Here is a 17,362-nt window from a genome sequence, read left to right on the forward strand (position 1 = left end):
CCTGGGGGACCAGGCCAGACCCTACCTGGTCGAGAGAGGGCCCTCCCCACCCCTGAGAGTCGTGGGACCCACCCTGGGGGACCAGGCCAGACCCTACCTGACTGAGAGAGGAACCCCCCCAGAAGGTGTGGGTCCCAGCCTAGACCCCTCATACCTGCAATGTGTTGGGAGATATAGTGTAACGTGAAACCTATGCAACTCTCCTCATGTAAAGCGCCCTGACACCTCCGGGTCTAGCCAGCGCTATATAAAACTCAACGAAATGAAAAACAATGACACCGCCCCCCCCCCCATGCGTTCTTCTCTCCCACACCCCAGAGACTAAGGGGGGGTTTAGGAAGGGTGGGGCCGTCAGCCCTGCACGCCTCTCCCCCACATGGGTCGCGGGGCAGGCACCGGGTCTCATGTTCACAGGGTCCGAACAGATGTTTTTCCTCACAGGTCTCGTGAGGGTCGGGGGTCCTGGCCTCAGTTCAGGGGGGCAGTGTCTGGAGGTGTGGGGGCAAGGGGGTGTCTCGTGAGGGTCAGGTGGCCCTGGCCTCAGTTCAGGGGGTCAGTGTCTGGAGGTGTGGGGTAAGGGGGTGTCTCGAGAGGGTTGGGGGGCCCTGGCCTCAGTTCAGGGGGTCAGTGTCTGGTGGTGTGGGGTAAAGGGCTGTCTCGTGAGGGTCGGAGGGCCCTGGCCTCAGTTCAGGGGGTCAGTGTCTGGAAGTGTGGGAGTAAGGGGGTGTCTCGTGAGGGTCCGGGGGCCCTGGCCTCAGTTCAGGGGGTCAGTGTCTGGAGGTGTGGGGTAAGGGGGTGTCTCGTGAGTGTCGGGGGGGGGGGGGGGGGCAGCAGTAAGACTGTATTGCCCGGTGTTGAGGCTGACCCTCAATATGATGCCAGGCGTCCGCAGCAGAGCTACAGAGTAGGGGAGGGGTCGGCTTTAAAAGAGGACCCCGGCAGCACCCTCTGTACTGGGGCTCTGGCCCCTAGGTGGGCCCTCAGCAGCCTGCGCCGCCCCCCGGGCAGGGGAAGGGGCAGCCAGAGCGCCAGGCCACGGAGAGCCCTGCGGCACAGGAGAGCTTAGCCAGGGACCCCGCCGAGCCAGCTCCCCTGCAGCCAGTCAGAGACCTCCAGGCCTGTGGCCACCAGAGCTGCTGGGCTCACCAGGGAGTTTGGGCTACATCCCGGCTCAGGGGGTCGAAGCCTGGACCCAGCAGGCGCAACAGATCCTGGCCTCTCTTGGATCGGTCAATGACCGTCCACTCTCTGGTAGGACTGACCAGGGCGCCCTGGTTCCTGTCCTCTCCTGACATGGCACGAGTCCAGCGACCGTCCACTCTCTGATAGGACTGACCAGGGCACCATGGTTCCAGCCCTCTCCTGAGGTGGCACGAGTCCAGCGACCGTCCACTCTCTGGTGGGACTGACCAGGGCACCATGGTTCCAGCCCTCTCCTGAGGTGGCCAACGAGTCCAGCGACCGTCCACTCTCTGATAGGACTGACCAGGGCACCCTGGTTCCTGGCCTCTCCTGACATGGCATGAGTCCAGCGACCATCCACTCTCTGATAAGACTGACCAGGGCGCCCTGGTTCCTGTCCTCTCCTGAGGTGCCCAACGAGGCCAGCGACGTCCACTCTCTGAATGGACTGACCAGGGCGCCCTGGTTCCTGGCCTCTCCTGACATGGCACGAGTCCAGCGACCGTCCACTCTCTGATAGGACTGACCAGGGCGCCCTGGTTCCTGCCCTATCCTGACATGGCACGAGTCCAGCGACCTTTCACTCTCTGATAGGACTGACCAGGGCACCCTGGTTCCTGCCCTGTCCTGAGGTGGCCAACGAGTCCAGCGACCGTCCACTCTCTGATAGGACTGACCAGAGCCCCCTGGTTCCTGTCCTCTGCTGACATGGCACGAGTCCAGTGACCGTCCACTCTCTGGTAGGACTGACCAGAGCCCCCTGGTTCCTGTCCTCTGCTGACATGGCACGAGTCCAGCGACCGTCCACTCTCTGATAGGACTGACCAGGGCACCCCGGTTCCTGTCCTCTCCTGAGGTGGCCAACAAGTCCAGCGACCGTCCACTCTCTGATAGGACTGACCAGAGCCCCCTGGTTCCTGTCCTCTGCTGACATGGCACGAGTCCAGCGACCGTCCGCTCTCTGGATGGACTGACCAGGGCGCCCCGGTTCCTGTCCTCTGCTGAGGTGGCCAACGAGTCCAGCGACCGTCCACTCTCTGATAGGACTGACCAGGGCACCCTGGTTCCAGCCCTCTCCTGAGGTGGCCAACGAGTCCAGCGACCGTCCACTCTCTGATAGGACTGACCAGGGCGCCCCGGTTCCTGCCCTCTCCTGAGGTGGCCAACGAGTCCAGCGACCGTCCACTCTCTGATAGGACTGACCAGGGCGCCCATGTTCCTGTCCTCTGCTAACATGGCACGAGTCCAGCGACCGTCCGCTCTCTGGATGGACTGACCAGGGCACCCTGGTTCCAGCCCTCTCCTGAGGTGGCCAACGAGTCCAGCAACCGTCCACTCTCTGATAGGACTGACCAGGGCGCCCCGGTTCCTGCCCTCTCCTGAGGTGGCCAACGAGTCCAGCGACCGTCCACTCTCTGATAGGACTGACCAGGGCGCCCTGGTTCCTGGCCTCTCCTGACATGGCACGAGTCCAGCGACCGTCCGCTCTCTGGATGGACTGACCAGGGCGCCCTGGTTCCTGTCCTCTCCTGAGGTGGCCAACGAGTCCAGCGACCGTCCACTCTCTGGATGGACTGACCAGGGCGCCCTGGTTCCTGTCCTCTGCTGACATGGCACGAGTCCAGCGACCGTCCACTCTCTGATAAGACTGACCAGGGCGCCCTGGTTCCTGTCCTCTGCTGACATGGCATGAGTCCAGCGACCGTCCACTCTCTGGATGGATTGACTAGGGCGCCCCGGTTCCTGTCCTCTGCTGACATGGCATGAGTCCAGCGACCGTCCACTCTCTGATAGGACTGACCAGGGCACCATGGTTCCAGCCCTCTCCTGAGGTGGCCAACGAGTCCAGCGACCGTCCACTCTCTGGTAGGACTGACCAGAGCCCCCTGGTTCCAGCCCTCTCCTGAGGTGGCACGGGTCCAGCGACCGTCCACTCTCTGATAGGACTGACCAGGGCGCCCCGGTTCCTGCCCTCTCCTGAGGTGGCCAACGAGTCCAGCGACCGTCCACTCTCTGGTAGGACTGACCAGGGCGCCCTGGTTCCTGTCCTCTCCTGAGGTGGCCAACGAGTCCAGCGACCGTCCACTCTCTGATAGGACTGACCAGGGCGCCCCGGTTCCTGCCCTCTCCTGAGGTGGCCAACAAGTCCAGCGACTATCCACTCTCTGATAGGACTGACCAGGGCGCCCTGGTTCCTGCCCTCTCCTGAGGTGGCCAACAAGTCCAGCGACTATCCACTCTCTGATAGGACTGACCAGGGCGCCCAAGTTCCTGTCCTCTGCTGAGGTGGCCAACGAGTCCAGCGACCGCCCACTCTCTGATAGGACTGACCAGGGCGCCCCGGTTCCTGCCCTCTCCTGACATGGCACGAGTCCAGCGACCGTCCACTCTCTGGATGGACTGACCAGGGCACCCCGGTTCCTGTCCTCTCCTGAGGTGGCCAACAAGTCCAGCGACCGTCCACTCTCTGATAGGACTGACCAGAGCCCCCTGGTTCCTGTCCTCTGCTGACATGGCACGAGTCCAGCGACCGTCCGCTCTCTGGATGGACTGACCAGGGCGCCCCGGTTCCTGTCCTCTGCTGAGGTGGCCAACGAGTCCAGCGACCGTCCACTCTCTGATAGGACTGACCAGGGCACCCTGGTTCCAGCCCTCTCCTGAGGTGGCCAACGAGTCCAGCGACCGTCCACTCTCTGATAGGACTGACCAGGGCGCCCCGGTTCCTGCCCTCTCCTGAGGTGGCCAACGAGTCCAGCGACCGTCCACTCTCTGATAGGACTGACCAGGGCGCCCATGTTCCTGTCCTCTGCTAACATGGCACGAGTCCAGCGACCGTCCGCTCTCTGGATGGACTGACCAGGGCACCCTGGTTCCAGCCCTCTCCTGAGGTGGCCAACGAGTCCAGCAACCGTCCACTCTCTGATAGGACTGACCAGGGCGCCCCGGTTCCTGCCCTCTCCTGAGGTGGCCAACGAGTCCAGCGACCGTCCACTCTCTGATAGGACTGACCAGGGCGCCCTGGTTCCTGGCCTCTCCTGACATGGCACGAGTCCAGCGACCGTCCGCTCTCTGGATGGACTGACCAGGGCGCCCTGGTTCCTGTCCTCTCCTGAGGTGGCCAACGAGTCCAGCGACCGTCCACTCTCTGGATGGACTGACCAGGGCGCCCTGGTTCCTGTCCTCTGCTGACATGGCACGAGTCCAGCGACCGTCCACTCTCTGATAAGACTGACCAGGGCGCCCTGGTTCCTGTCCTCTGCTGACATGGCATGAGTCCAGCGACCGTCCACTCTCTGGATGGATTGACTAGGGCGCCCCGGTTCCTGTCCTCTGCTGACATGGCATGAGTCCAGCGACCGTCCACTCTCTGATAGGACTGACCAGGGCACCATGGTTCCAGCCCTCTCCTGAGGTGGCCAACGAGTCCAGCGACCGTCCACTCTCTGGTAGGACTGACCAGAGCCCCCTGGTTCCAGCCCTCTCCTGAGGTGGCACGGGTCCAGCGACCGTCCACTCTCTGATAGGACTGATGGTGCCCCGGTTCCTGCCCTCTCCTGAGGTGGCCAACGAGTCCAGCGACCGTCCACTCTCTGGTAGGACTGACCAGGGCGCCCTGGTTCCTGTCCTCTCCTGAGGTGGCCAACGAGTCCAGCGACCGTCCACTCTCTGATAGGACTGACCAGGGCGCCCCGGTTCCTGCCCTCTCCTGAGGTGGCCAACAAGTCCAGCGACTATCCACTCTCTGATAGGACTGACCAGGGCGCCCTGGTTCCTGCCCTCTCCTGAGGTGGCCAACAAGTCCAGCGACTATCCACTCTCTGATAGGACTGACCAGGGCGCCCAAGTTCCTGTCCTCTGCTGAGGTGGCCAACGAGTCCAGCGACCGCCCACTCTCTGATAGGACTGACCAGGGCGCCCCGGTTCCTGCCCTCTCCTGACATGGCACGAGTCCAGCGACCGTCCACTCTCTGGATGGACTGACCAGGGTGCCGCGGTTCCTGTCCTCTGCTGAGGTGGCCAACGAGTCCAGCGACCGTCCACTCTCTGGTAGGACTGACCAGAGCACCCTGGTTCCTGTCCTCTCCTGAGGTGGCCAACGAGTCCAGCGACTGTCCACTCTCTGGATGGACTGACCAGAGTGCCCGAGTTACAGCCCTCTCCTGACATGGCATGGGTCCAGCGACCGTCCACTCTCTAGTAGGACTGACCAGGGCGCCCTGGTTCCTGTCCTCTCCTGAGGTGGCCAACGAGTCCAGCGGCCATCCACTCTCTGATAGGACTGACCAGGGCATCCTGCTTCCTGTCCTCTCCTGAGGTGGCCAACGAGTCCAGCGACCGTCCACTCTCTGATAGGACAGACCAGGGCGCCCCGGTTCCTGTCCTCTCCTGAGGTGGCCAACGAGTCCAGCGACCGTCCACTCTCTGATAGGACTGACCAGGGCGCCGCGGTTCCTGTCCTCTGCTGAGGTGGCCAACGAGTCCAGCGACCGTCCACTCTCTGACAGGACTGACCAGGGCGCCCTGGTTCCTGCCCTCTGCTGAGGTGGCCAACGAGTCCAGTACCGTCCACTCTCTGGATGGACTGACCAGGGCTCCCTGGTTCCTGCCCTCTGCTGAGGTGGCCTACGAGTCCAGCGACCGTCCACTCTTCGCCAGGACTGACCAGGTGTGGGAAGCTGGCTCTTTATGTATTATATCAAGAACCTGATATACTCTGAGGTTCCCTTACTGTGGGACAGGGGCTGCTAGAGTGGGTAGTGTGGTCGAGCAGCCTTAGGGTTAACACAGGGGAGTGCAAGACATTTGCAAAAACACACAATGATGAATAACTGACACCACGACTCCAGGAGAGCCAAAACAATTGATAAAAATGGTAAGTATCTTTAAGTATGTTTAGACATCAGAGAAAAATCATTCAGGTAAATACGTTTTTAAATATTAATTCTTTTCACTTTAAAAAGTGGACACAGTGGGTTCGTGGCTTAGCGGGCGCTGATGGCGGACGTGGCTCTCTAGAGCTCCCGCTAGCCCGGCGATTATCCGTATCATTATCCTGGCCCCCGGACCCGACTTCTGTGCCAAACGTGGGGTGACGGGGGCGGACAGTGCTGGGAGCCGTCCGATCCTGAAAGCGGCGCTCCCGGAACATCCAGAGCGGCGGAACCGGCCGGAGCGGAGAGCGGCCTAGACCCGAGCACCGGCGCAGGGGCCTCGAGTTTGGCGTCCCCGGACCGGAGGGCTCGCGCGTGGGCCGGAGGGCCCGCCTTTCAGCCCGAGCCCCAGACTGCCTGGCATTACCGAAGCACCGGGGTGATCCCTGGGTGCCCCTGCAGTAGTGGTGGCTGGGGCTGGTGCCCGGGGGGCCGCAGAGGAGAAGCAGCGGCCTACCTGGCCTGTGTGAAGCAGGGGCCTTGAGTTTGGAGGCGCCCCGCCTGGCTCCACCAGCTTCTGTTCTCGTGGCTGGAGTGCAGTGGCAGTGAGGCCCGGGGGCGACGGGGCCAGAGGGGTGCCCGCATCGGCCTGCAGCGTCCATCGTAGCTGTGTGCATCGGAGCGGTGGCCTGGGGGCCAGTGGGACGGCCAAGAGAAGATTGTGTCCGTGCCAGGAGGGGCATGCCTGCAGCCCTGGTGTGGACCTAGCGCAGACCCTGTGGAGAAGATCGGCAAACAGTGAGTTCCCCCCCCCCTCCCCCCTGGAGGATACCCCCCCTCGCATTGTGGGGACGGCTGGAGGGCAGGGGGGGCCCGGTGGGACCGGTTTGACATTGCATTGGGTTCCTGGGCACGCTGTCGGATCTACCTGCGGGCCTAGGGTGCCCCCGGACTGTCATGGGGCCTACTGAGGTGGCGGGGACCCGTGGATTGACCACCTTCCCTCTCCGCCCGGTGCGTGTGTGGCGTACATCGGCTTTAGCAGTGCCTGAACATTGACCCGTCCTTGGCTGCTGCTGGGGGTGTGAGCTACCTTTTCCAAGGGATCTACTGGCGCTTTCGGTGCAACAATACCGGAGCGGGTCCTAGCCATGACCAGAGGGGGGGGTGGGCCCGCTAAGCAGGGGCCCATCGACAAGTTCACGGAACCGAATGGCGGCCCCGGAGCACAGGGCGGTCAGGGGTCGGGGCCGGACAATGCGGCGCTCCTGGCGGCGATAACCCAGTCAAGGGACATGCTGGATGCCAAGATTGGGGCCGTTGGGGCGGACGTGACCCTCCTGAGACAAGACCTCCGCAACGCAGTGGCGCGCATCACGGAGACCGAGTCTAGGATTTCAGTGGTGGAAGACGATGTCGGAACCCTGAAGCAGAAAATGGCGGCGATGGAGAGCATTCAAAAAGGCCTGGCGCTACGGGTGGAGGACGCCGAAGGGCGGGTGCGCAGGAACAACCTCCGCTTCGTTGGTTTTCCGGAGGGCAGCGGGAAGGGCAACATGGAACGCTTTCTTTCCCAATGGCTGGAGAGCTGGCTCCCCCCGGATGCCTTATCCCGCTGCTTTGTGATTGAGCGCGCCCACCGGGCCCTGACGCAGAAGCCGCCAGTGGGAAAGCGGCCCAGACCGGTGATCGCCCGAATCCTGAACTTCCACGATAGAGACACTATACTGCGGGAGGCGAGGGTCAAGGATTCCCTCTTATTTGAGAACCACAGGATCATGATCTTCCCCGACTACACCAAGATGGTGCAGCAGCAGCGGCACTCCTTCCTGGCTGCTAAGGCGAAACTCCGGGGCCTTAAGATTCAGTATTCGTTGCTCTACCCGGCCCGTCTGCGAGTGGTCTTTCAGTCCCGGACACACTTCTTCGATACGCCGGAGGATGTCTTCAGGTGGACGGACGAAACAGTGAGGATCAGGCCCCACGCCCAACCGGGCCTGGATCCGGGCCGCACGAGTGATTCGTCGCAAACCCAGAGTGATCAACAGGCCCGAAGCAAACGGAATAGAAAGTCCAGATCCCGGAACCGTGCCGCCTCTGGCACTGGGTCTCGAACTGCTGCACCCACTGACTCAGACCACTTGGGTGGCGATGGCTGAAGGGTTATGGGTGGTCCTGCCCACCTACGGATCCTGGTTGCCCGGGCTGAGGGAAGGGACTCTTCGGTGCTGTACGTCATTGACACTTGAACGCTGCATAAACTGTCACACAAGTTTGGTTATTCCAGTGGTTGCTGAAACAATGTGATGGGTTCGGGGTGCTCCGATACAGGGGCTACCTGCCTCCTACTCGAGTGGGAGATGTCCGGGGGATAGGGGGAGTTCTTTGGTTAGTGGGTGTTGGGGATCCATTGGGATGGTTGGCCTTGGGTGCTCTGTTCTGGACCCGAGGCTGCCCATGCCGCGACAGATACTTCAGTGTTCCATGAGGTATTGGGGGGGGGGGGGGGGGAGGTGGGCAGTTGTGGGTCTTGTTTGGGGGACGGGAGGGGACAGGGGCTTGGGATGGGGGGAGGCTGGAATGACAGTGGGAGGGGGGGTGGAGGGGAAGGGGGGAGGTGGATAAGGTTGACACAGTGTCTGCGCTAATTTGGCAAGTGTATTGTTTGGGTGTGTGGCTCCGTGAGCCCAGGCTGCTACATCCTCTTCCCATTGACAATGGTTGATGCCCAAAGGCCAGGCCTCCCGCAGGCGAAGCTACGAGTAGTGAGTTGGAATGTCCGTGGGATGCTGGATAAAATAAAGTGTGGGGCGGTGCTGCGGCAGGGGAAAAGGGAAGGGGCTGACATTCTCCTCCTTCAGGAGACGCACCTCCAGGGCACCAAGACCCTTAGTTTACAGAGGTATGGCTACCAACAAGTGTATCATGCAGGCTTTGCTAGGGGGTCCCGGGGGGTGGCGGTGCTGATACATCGCAGGCTCTCTTACGTACACGAGAAGCACTGAATCGATGCCCATGGTAGGTATGTGTTTGTTAAAGGTACGATTGGAGACGAGCCGATGGTCTTTGGCAGTGTGCATGCTCCGCCCCCGCTGCAGGAGGCACTCATTGAAAAGTTGTTTGAGGTGTGGGCTGATGTTCCGGATGTCCTGGTGATTGTGGGGGGTGACTGGAATGACGTTATGGATGCCCGTATGGATCGCTATAGGCCCGGTAGGGAACCCCAGGTGGCGGCGCGGACGAAACTTAATGGCCTTGCGCAGGGTATGGGCTGGATCGACTCCTGGCGGTATCAGCACCCTTTGAGTCGTGAATATTCCTATGTCTCGGCAGTACACAGGTCCTTCTCCAGATTGCATTACGTGTTCATTCCCCTCCCCTGGCTGTCGAGGGTTGTCTCCACAGCTGTGCATCCTCGGGGTCTCTCGGACCACTCCCCCGTGTCCTTAGATCTGCGGTTAGACAAGAGGCGACAGCCCTTCCGGTGGCGCCAGTCGGCGTGGCACCTCCAGCAGGATGGCTATCGCACGCACCTACGAGAGGCCATTTCTAACTATTGGGCGGAGAACGACGGACCGGAGGTGGACGCCGCCACCCGGTGGGAGGCACTGAAGCCGGTGCTCCGGGGGGTGGATATTGCCTGGTGCGCTGAGGCCCGCAGGGCCCGTCGCAGAGAGGTGGAGGAGGCAGCGGGGCGGGTTAGAGACCTGGAGAGGGACTGTACGATGGGCGACACTGATGAGGTTGTGGGGCGGCTCCTCCAGGCGCAGCAGGAGTACTCATCCCTGGCACTCGGTGAGGCACGCCAGCTTTGGTTGGCCACACAGAGCAGAATATATCAATGGGGGGACAAGTCCAGCACCATGCTCTATAGACTCTGCCAACACACCTGCCAGGCGCAGACCCTGCCTGGTATTCGGGACGAACGGGGGGTTCAGATGTCAGCTCCTGAGGACATAGCGGCCGATTTCGCTCGGTACTACGCGGACCTTTATGCCCCCCGAGAGATTCTTCCTGCTGAGGACGTTGACAAATTCTTGGCGGAGCTCCCGACGCGCGCGCTCTCGGATGAGAGCCGCGACCAGCTGGAACTTCCCCTATCTTTGGAGGAGCTGGGCGCGGCACTTGGGGGACTGAATACTGGTAAGGCCCCGGGACCCAATGGATTCCCATGTGAATTCATGAAAACCTTTCATCTCCAAATCGAGGGGCGATACAGGCAGGCACTGGAGGCCGCCAGGGAATGCGGTCGCCTCCTGGCGGACTGGCGGCATGCTGAAATTGTAGTTTTTTGCAAGCCCGGGAGACCCCTGAACTTCACTCGTCTTACAGGCCCATTTCCCTTTTAAACTTCAAGGCGAAGGTGCTGGCTAAGGCCCTAGCCAATCGCCTCCTACCTTACATCACCGACTTGATCCACCCTGATCAAGCGGGGTTTATGCCCCATAGGGCGACACGACACAATATCCGCCGGGCTCAGGTCGTGGTGGAGACGGCCCGAGCCGCCGGGATCCAGACGGCACTTCTCCTGGCTGACATGGATCGGGCTTTCGACTCTCTCAGTTGGGTATACCTTCGGGCGCTTTTGCCCCGCCTCAATCTCGGGCCAGTCTTCCTTTCTTATCTAAACTTGCTCTATACAGATCTGACGGCGTCGGTGAGAGTGGCGGGAGCAGTGTCAAAACTCTTTCCCATAGCGCGGGGCACCAGGCAGGTTTGCCCTCTCTCACCCTACCTCTTCGCATTGGCCATGGAACCCTTGGCAACGTGGGTGCGAATGGACGCACAGCTGTGGGGTCTGGAATGGGAGATGGGCCCGTCCAATCGCATTGCATTGTATGCCGATGACGTCCTCTTCTTCCTCACGGTCCTCAATAGATCCGGGCCCAGAGTCCTGGAGATAATGCGAATCTTCGGAGAAGTCTCGGGCTTGCATCTCAACGCACAGAAGTCTAAGCTATGGGTGCTGGGGAATGGCGAGGGATTGGGTCCATGGGCGTCGACACTACAGACGGAGGCAGGTGGGCTCAAGTACCTGGGCGTCTTTATTACAGACGTTCCTAATGTGGCATGGGAGCGCAACGTACTGCCCGTTTGGGATAGAGTACGAACGGACATGAGAACTTGGTCCAGAATGCCACTGAACATTTATGGCCGCTCGGCGATTTTTAAAATGGTGGCACTCCCGCGCCTCCTTTACCAGCTGCAGAACCACCCGTGCCCAATAGCACCGCAGTGGTTTAGTAAGGTGAACGCTGCGCTGAGCCACTTCCTCTGGGCTGGGGGGGTGGCGAGAGTGGCTCTTCGCACCTGCTTCTTGTCCACATACTGCGGGGGCCTGGCCACCTCAAATATTCTATCATATTACCAGGCGGCGCACTTACTGGTGCTTAATGACTGGTGGTATGGGGACCGGGGCGACCCGACTTACGCCCTGGAGAGATACCTGATGGACCCGGACACTGTACACACTATTCTGTACTCGGCGGCTACCAGGAAGCGGCTTGCAGTGGTCACCCAGGTGGTCTTTCGAGTGTAGCGGGCAGCGCTGCCCCGCATGGGGTGGTGGAACAAGCTAACGCAGGAAACCCAGCTGTGGCAAAATGGACGACTGCCGGCGCTGGCGTCCTTACGGGGATTCAGGGGCTGGGACGCAATCAGCATCTCAACGCTAGGCCACATCATGAAGGGCACTACCCTTAAATCCTTCCAGACCTTAAGTGCGGAATACGCCATGCCTAAAACCCAATTCTTTAAATACCTGCAATTGCGTCACGCACTGTCCCCCTCCTTGGTGGGTTTGGAATTTCTGCCAGAGTTCAGCCCCTTGGAGGCTAAGGTGTTCATGGGGGAACTGGAGGCAAAGAAGATTTCGACTATATATCAGACCCTGGTCACACACTGCTCCTCCTCCCTGGATAGACTGCGCTCCGCGTGGGAGGGGGATGTGGGAGCCCTTGAGGAGGAGGATTGGAGGGAGGCCCTGGAGGCCCCACGGGGGGCGGCCATTGCGATGCGGCTGCGCTTCATCCAGTTTCAATATTTGCATAGGGCCTATTTTACCAGAGAACGATTGTGGAAGGCGGGCCTGATCGCCTCCCCTGAGTGCCTGAGGTGCGGACGAGCGACCGGGACATTTGTTCACACTGTGTGGTCGTGTGCGAACCTAGAGAGATACTGGAGGGGTGTCTGGGACTGCTTGGCGGAGGTCTTGGGATGGGACCTTCCCCGTACGCCGCAGCTCGGCCTGTTGCATGTCATGGAACAAGTTGGGGGCAACATTTACAAACGCCATCTACTGGTCCTGGGCCTCACTGTAGCTAAGCGTGATATTGCCAGGGCCTGGAAGGACCCCAGGGCCCCCTTGCTGGAAGTTTGGAAACGGGGGTTGGACTTTTGTATGGGGCTGGAGCGTCCTGTCTTTGAGGCCAGGGGATGCCCTACGAAACATTTTAAGATATGGAAAAGATGGGCGGACTATAGAGGACTGTGGTTGGAGCCACCAATGCCCCGAGACATTGGAGAAGATCTTTGAATGTTGGCCCCTGGGCGACCGGAAGCGTGCATCCTATTGTACTTTTATGCTATATGCCTTGAGATTTGCAGACACTGTATAGGGTGAGGGGTGGGACTCGGGGAGGGGAGCGGGGAGTTGGGGTTTGGGGGGGCGGGTGTGTAATTTCCTTTTGCTTGTACTGACTGTATATCCTCTTTTATATCTGAGCTCACTGGTCCTGCGATGTGGTGCGGGACAGTGTCCCTCAAAAGTGGACACAGTGCAATTTCCGAGTTCTGCAATGTTATCTTATGGAAGGAAGAACACGTTCTGCAAACAGGTGGAGTACATCGACTTATGGGACCAGTCTCTAGGAGTTAAGGTGAGGGGTGGGTCAGGTCCAAGGTAGCACCACCAGTAAACCACCAGCGGCTCGGGGGCGGCGGGTGCAGGGTGCAGATCAGCATCGAGAGCCCAATGCGTTTCAATGGGGATCGGTCACTGTAAAAATAGGCTGCAGGCTCTGACTAGGAAGCAAGCCGGGCTGAACCAGCAAGTGGGCTAAGGCCTTGCCATGCTGGGGATGAGGGGACACCTTTGGTCCTTTTCTCCAAGGCCCGGGGGCAACGGGTGTAGGGGTGTCCTTAGGCGTCAGGTCTTCCATACCGGAGCAATTGTGGTTGAGTGGGCCTGTGTGCAAAGGATGCAGGCGACATCGGGCAGTCCAGGACGGTTCAAACCACGATTGACTCTAGCTCTGGAGGGCTGGGGAACCATGTTGACACGGATGGCCCACTTGAACTCAGGCTGAAAGCGACGGGTGCGGTGGTGGCTTCGGGAGTCAGGTTTTGGCGGTTCCAGGGGCCTCAGAGTCTTCTCTCTTAGAGTTTCTTCAGAACAGGTCCGCTGTTCACAGGAGGTCTTGAGTTTTTTTCGAAGGCAGCCAGCCCTCCCAGGTTTCTGGAGTCAGCAGCTTTGGCAGTTTTTGAAGTGGGATGTAGACAGGCCGGCAGGATTGGTAGCGGGTCAACTGCTTTTTCTCTTCTCTCCTCTCTACTTCAGTGTCCTCTTTTTTCTTAGGTCATCAGGATCTGCTTCTCTAGTGCCAGAGACTCCCCTAAATACTGAATTTAGGGGTGTTAGGGGAGTGGAGGATAGGAGGCAATAGGCCACTGACGCTTGGGGTCACTACGCCACCTATATGACTGTGGGCCCGATTCACAGAACTAACTTAAGACAAAATCCTAAACTTACTACTTTTGGTATTCACAGAAGGCATTTAGTAGTAGTAAAGTTAGCATTTTGTCTTAAGTTTGACTTAAGACAAACTTAAGACAGACTTAACTCAGACATAAGACAGACTTAAGATAGACTTAAGACAGACTTAAGTTAGGATTTTGTCTTAAGTTTGTCTTAAGTCTCACTTAAGTCTGTCTTAAGTCTGTCTTAACTTTGTCTTAAGTCAAACTTAAAACAAAATCCTAACTTTACTACTACAAATGCCTTCTGTGAATACCAAAAGTAGTAAGTTGAGGATTTTGTCTTAAGTTAGTTCTATGAATCGGCCCCTATATGACCACTTCCTGTGGGAAGTGGGCATAACCCTGTCCCAAAATTCCTAGATATGCCATCACAAAGATGGCTACGCCTGAAAAATGGTGTCCACTTCACAGATGCCCACCTGAGGGGTGGTGCTAGCCTGGAGGTGGCACATCTACACGACGAGCTAATATTCCTGCCTATCCTGGTGCCGAGGGAGCTCTGGGCGGGGGATGGGGTGGCGTTCTCTTCTTTGAGGGGAGCCAGATTCACATTCCGAAGGCGGCAACTTCTCTGAAGCTCACCAGCCCAAGGATTTGCCAATTAGGGAAAACAATTGAACCTATTGAGGGAAAGAACAACACTGGTACTGGGAACCTGGTTAGCAGGAACCCAGCACACTCTCAGTCAAAGTTGCATCAAATACTAGTCAAAAAGTGTGGGGGGAGAGGGGAGGTTCTGCAATAAAAAAAACAGTTTCCCACACCAGGGCGCCATGGATCGGTTCCTTTTTTGGTTTGGCCAACGAGGCCAATGGCTGGCCACTCTTCTTTAGGACTGAATAGGGAGCCTTGGATTTTGCCGTCTCGTGGGTTGGCCAACGACTGGCCACTCTTCTTTAGGACTGAACAGGGAGCCTTGGATTTTGCCCTCTCGTGGGTTGGCCAACGAGGCCTACGACTGGCCACTCTTCTTTAGGACTGAAAAGAGAGCCTTGGATTTTGCCGTATCGTAGGTTGGCCAACAAGGCCAACGACTGGCCACTCTTCTTCAGGACTGAACAGGGAGCCTTGGATTTTGTCATATTGTGGGTTGGTCAACGAGGCCAATGACTGGCCACTCTTCTTTAGGACTGAACAGGGAGCCTTGGATTTTGCCCTCTTGTGGGTTGGCCGATGAGGCCAACGACTGGCCACTCTTCATTAGGACTAAACAGGGAGCCTTGGATTCTGCCGTCTTGTTGGTTGACCAACGACTGGCCACTCTTCTTTAGGACTGAACAGGGAGTCTCAGATTTTGCCATATCATGGGTTGGCCAACGAGGCCAACGACTAGCCACTCTTCTTTAGGACTGAACAGGGAGCCTTGGATTTTGCCGTCTCGTGGGTTGGCCAATGACTGGCCACTCTTCTTTAGGGCCGAACAAGGAGCCTTGGATTTTGCCATCTTGTGGGTTGGCCAACGAGACCAATGACTGGCCACTCTTCATTAGGACTGACCAGGGAGCCTTGGATTTTGCTCTGTCATGGGTTAGCCAATAAGGCCAACGACTGGCCACTCTTCTTTACGACTGACAAGGGAGCCTTGGTTTTTGTCCTCTTGTGGGTTGTCCAAGGAGACCAACGACTGGCCACTCTTCATTAGGACCGAACAGGAAGTCTTGGATTGTTCCCTCTCGTGGGTTGGCCAACGACTGGCCACTCTTCTTTAGGACTGACTAGGGAGCCTTGGATTTTTCCCTCTCGTGGGTTGGCCAACGACTGGCCACTCTTCTTTAGGACTGAACAGGAACCTTGGATTTTGCCCTCTTGTGGGTTGGCCCACGAGGCCAACGACTGGCCACTCTTCTTTAGGACTGAACAGGTAGCCTCGGATTTTGCCGTATCGTGGGTTGGCCAACGAGGCCAACGACTGGCCACTCTTCTTTAGGACTGAACAGGGAGCCTTGGATTTTGCTGTCTCATGGGTTGGCCAACGAGGCCAACGACTGGCCACTCTTCATTAGGACTGAACAGGGAACCTTGGATTTTGCCGTCTCGTGGGTTGACCAATGACTGGCCACTCTTCTTTAGGACTGAACAGGGAGCCTTGGATTTTGCCGTCTCGTGGGTTGGCCAACGACTGGCCACTCTTCTTTAGGACCGAACAGGGAGCCTTGGATTTTGCCATCTTGTGGGTTGGCCAACGAGGCCAAAGACTGGACACTCTTCATTAGGACTGACCAGGGAGCCTTGGATTTTGCCCTGTCGTGGGTTGGCCAATGAGGCCAACGACTGGCCACTCTTCTTTACGACTGACCAGGGAGCCTTGGTTTTTGTCCTCTCGTGGGTTGGCCAACGAGACCAACGACTGGCCACTCTTCATTAGGACCGAACAGGAAGCCTTGGTTTTTGCCCTCTCGTGGGCTGGCCAATGAGGCCAACAGCTGGCCACTTTTCTTTAGGACCGGAAAGGGAGCCTTGGATTTTGCCCTCTCATGGGTTGGCCAACGAGGAGGCTATGTTGGACACAGTCCGCATCTGAACTTGGCTAACCTACCAAGAGGCCCATGGGATGTCCTTCTTCGGTGACATGCGTGCTGATCACTGAAACATTGTAGTCCCCTCAGCCCTCTCCTCACTGGTTACACTTTCATGTATGGATATACATTGGGTCCAACATATTACAAATCAAATTATGCTCAGAACTTGCATGATTAACATCGAAGGGTAGCAGTAACATTTTACAAGAAATACTGTATGAAATTCAAGGTGCAAGAAGAAATCCCCTGGGAATGTAGAAGACAACTGCATCAGAAGATTTTGTGGACAACCGTCCAAGAAACATTGGCAGAGACCCGTCTCCACTGTTCGTGGACCGGCATGTGTGAAAGCTTCCACCCCCCTAAACCTGTGGAACCCGGTGGCCCCCACCTGGGAAAATTATACCAGTTACTAATCTGCAATAAAGCAAAATCTCACAATCTTGATGGTCCACCCCTGCTCCCACCAACAGGGGGCAGCATGGAATGACAGCTCTCCTTTCGCAAGACCAAAGCATCCCATCAAGTGGTTAAATGACAGGCTGGGTGGGACATAGCAGTGTTCATAGGATGTGACCTGTTGAGGCGAGGGTGAGAGTGCGGACACCTCGATAGGGTACATACCCCCAGGGGGTCCTTACACTACTGAAGAGCTGCAGACGAGCAGGAGTCCTGCCCGCAGTCCAGTTCTGCACAAAAATCCAGATTACATACTTCACCGCAGGCATTGGACATTTTGCATATTTTCTGGCAGATTTTTTAGATTTTGCAAATGATCTCCGTGAATGTCTCTTTCCAGCCAGAGAAAGCATTAGAATCATCATAAAGTCAGGAGGAATGGCTGGGCAAAAGTAGAGGCACCTGGGAGCTAAGTAGCATAGACTAGCAATGCTGCAGCCAATGACTGGACAAAAAAACTGGGGGGGGGGGGGGGGTCTCTCAACGGGGCGTGGCCAATGTAATTAAGGGTGTGGTTTAAAAACAGGTAAGCTAAAAATCTGTGCTTAGCACAGTGTGCCTCCGGACCTGTAT

The sequence above is a fragment of the Lissotriton vulgaris genome, chromosome 4_1 (genome assembly GCF_964263255.1).
Source record: "Lissotriton vulgaris chromosome 4_1, aLisVul1.2, whole genome shotgun sequence".
Lineage (NCBI taxonomy): Eukaryota > Metazoa > Chordata > Amphibia > Caudata > Salamandridae > Lissotriton > Lissotriton vulgaris.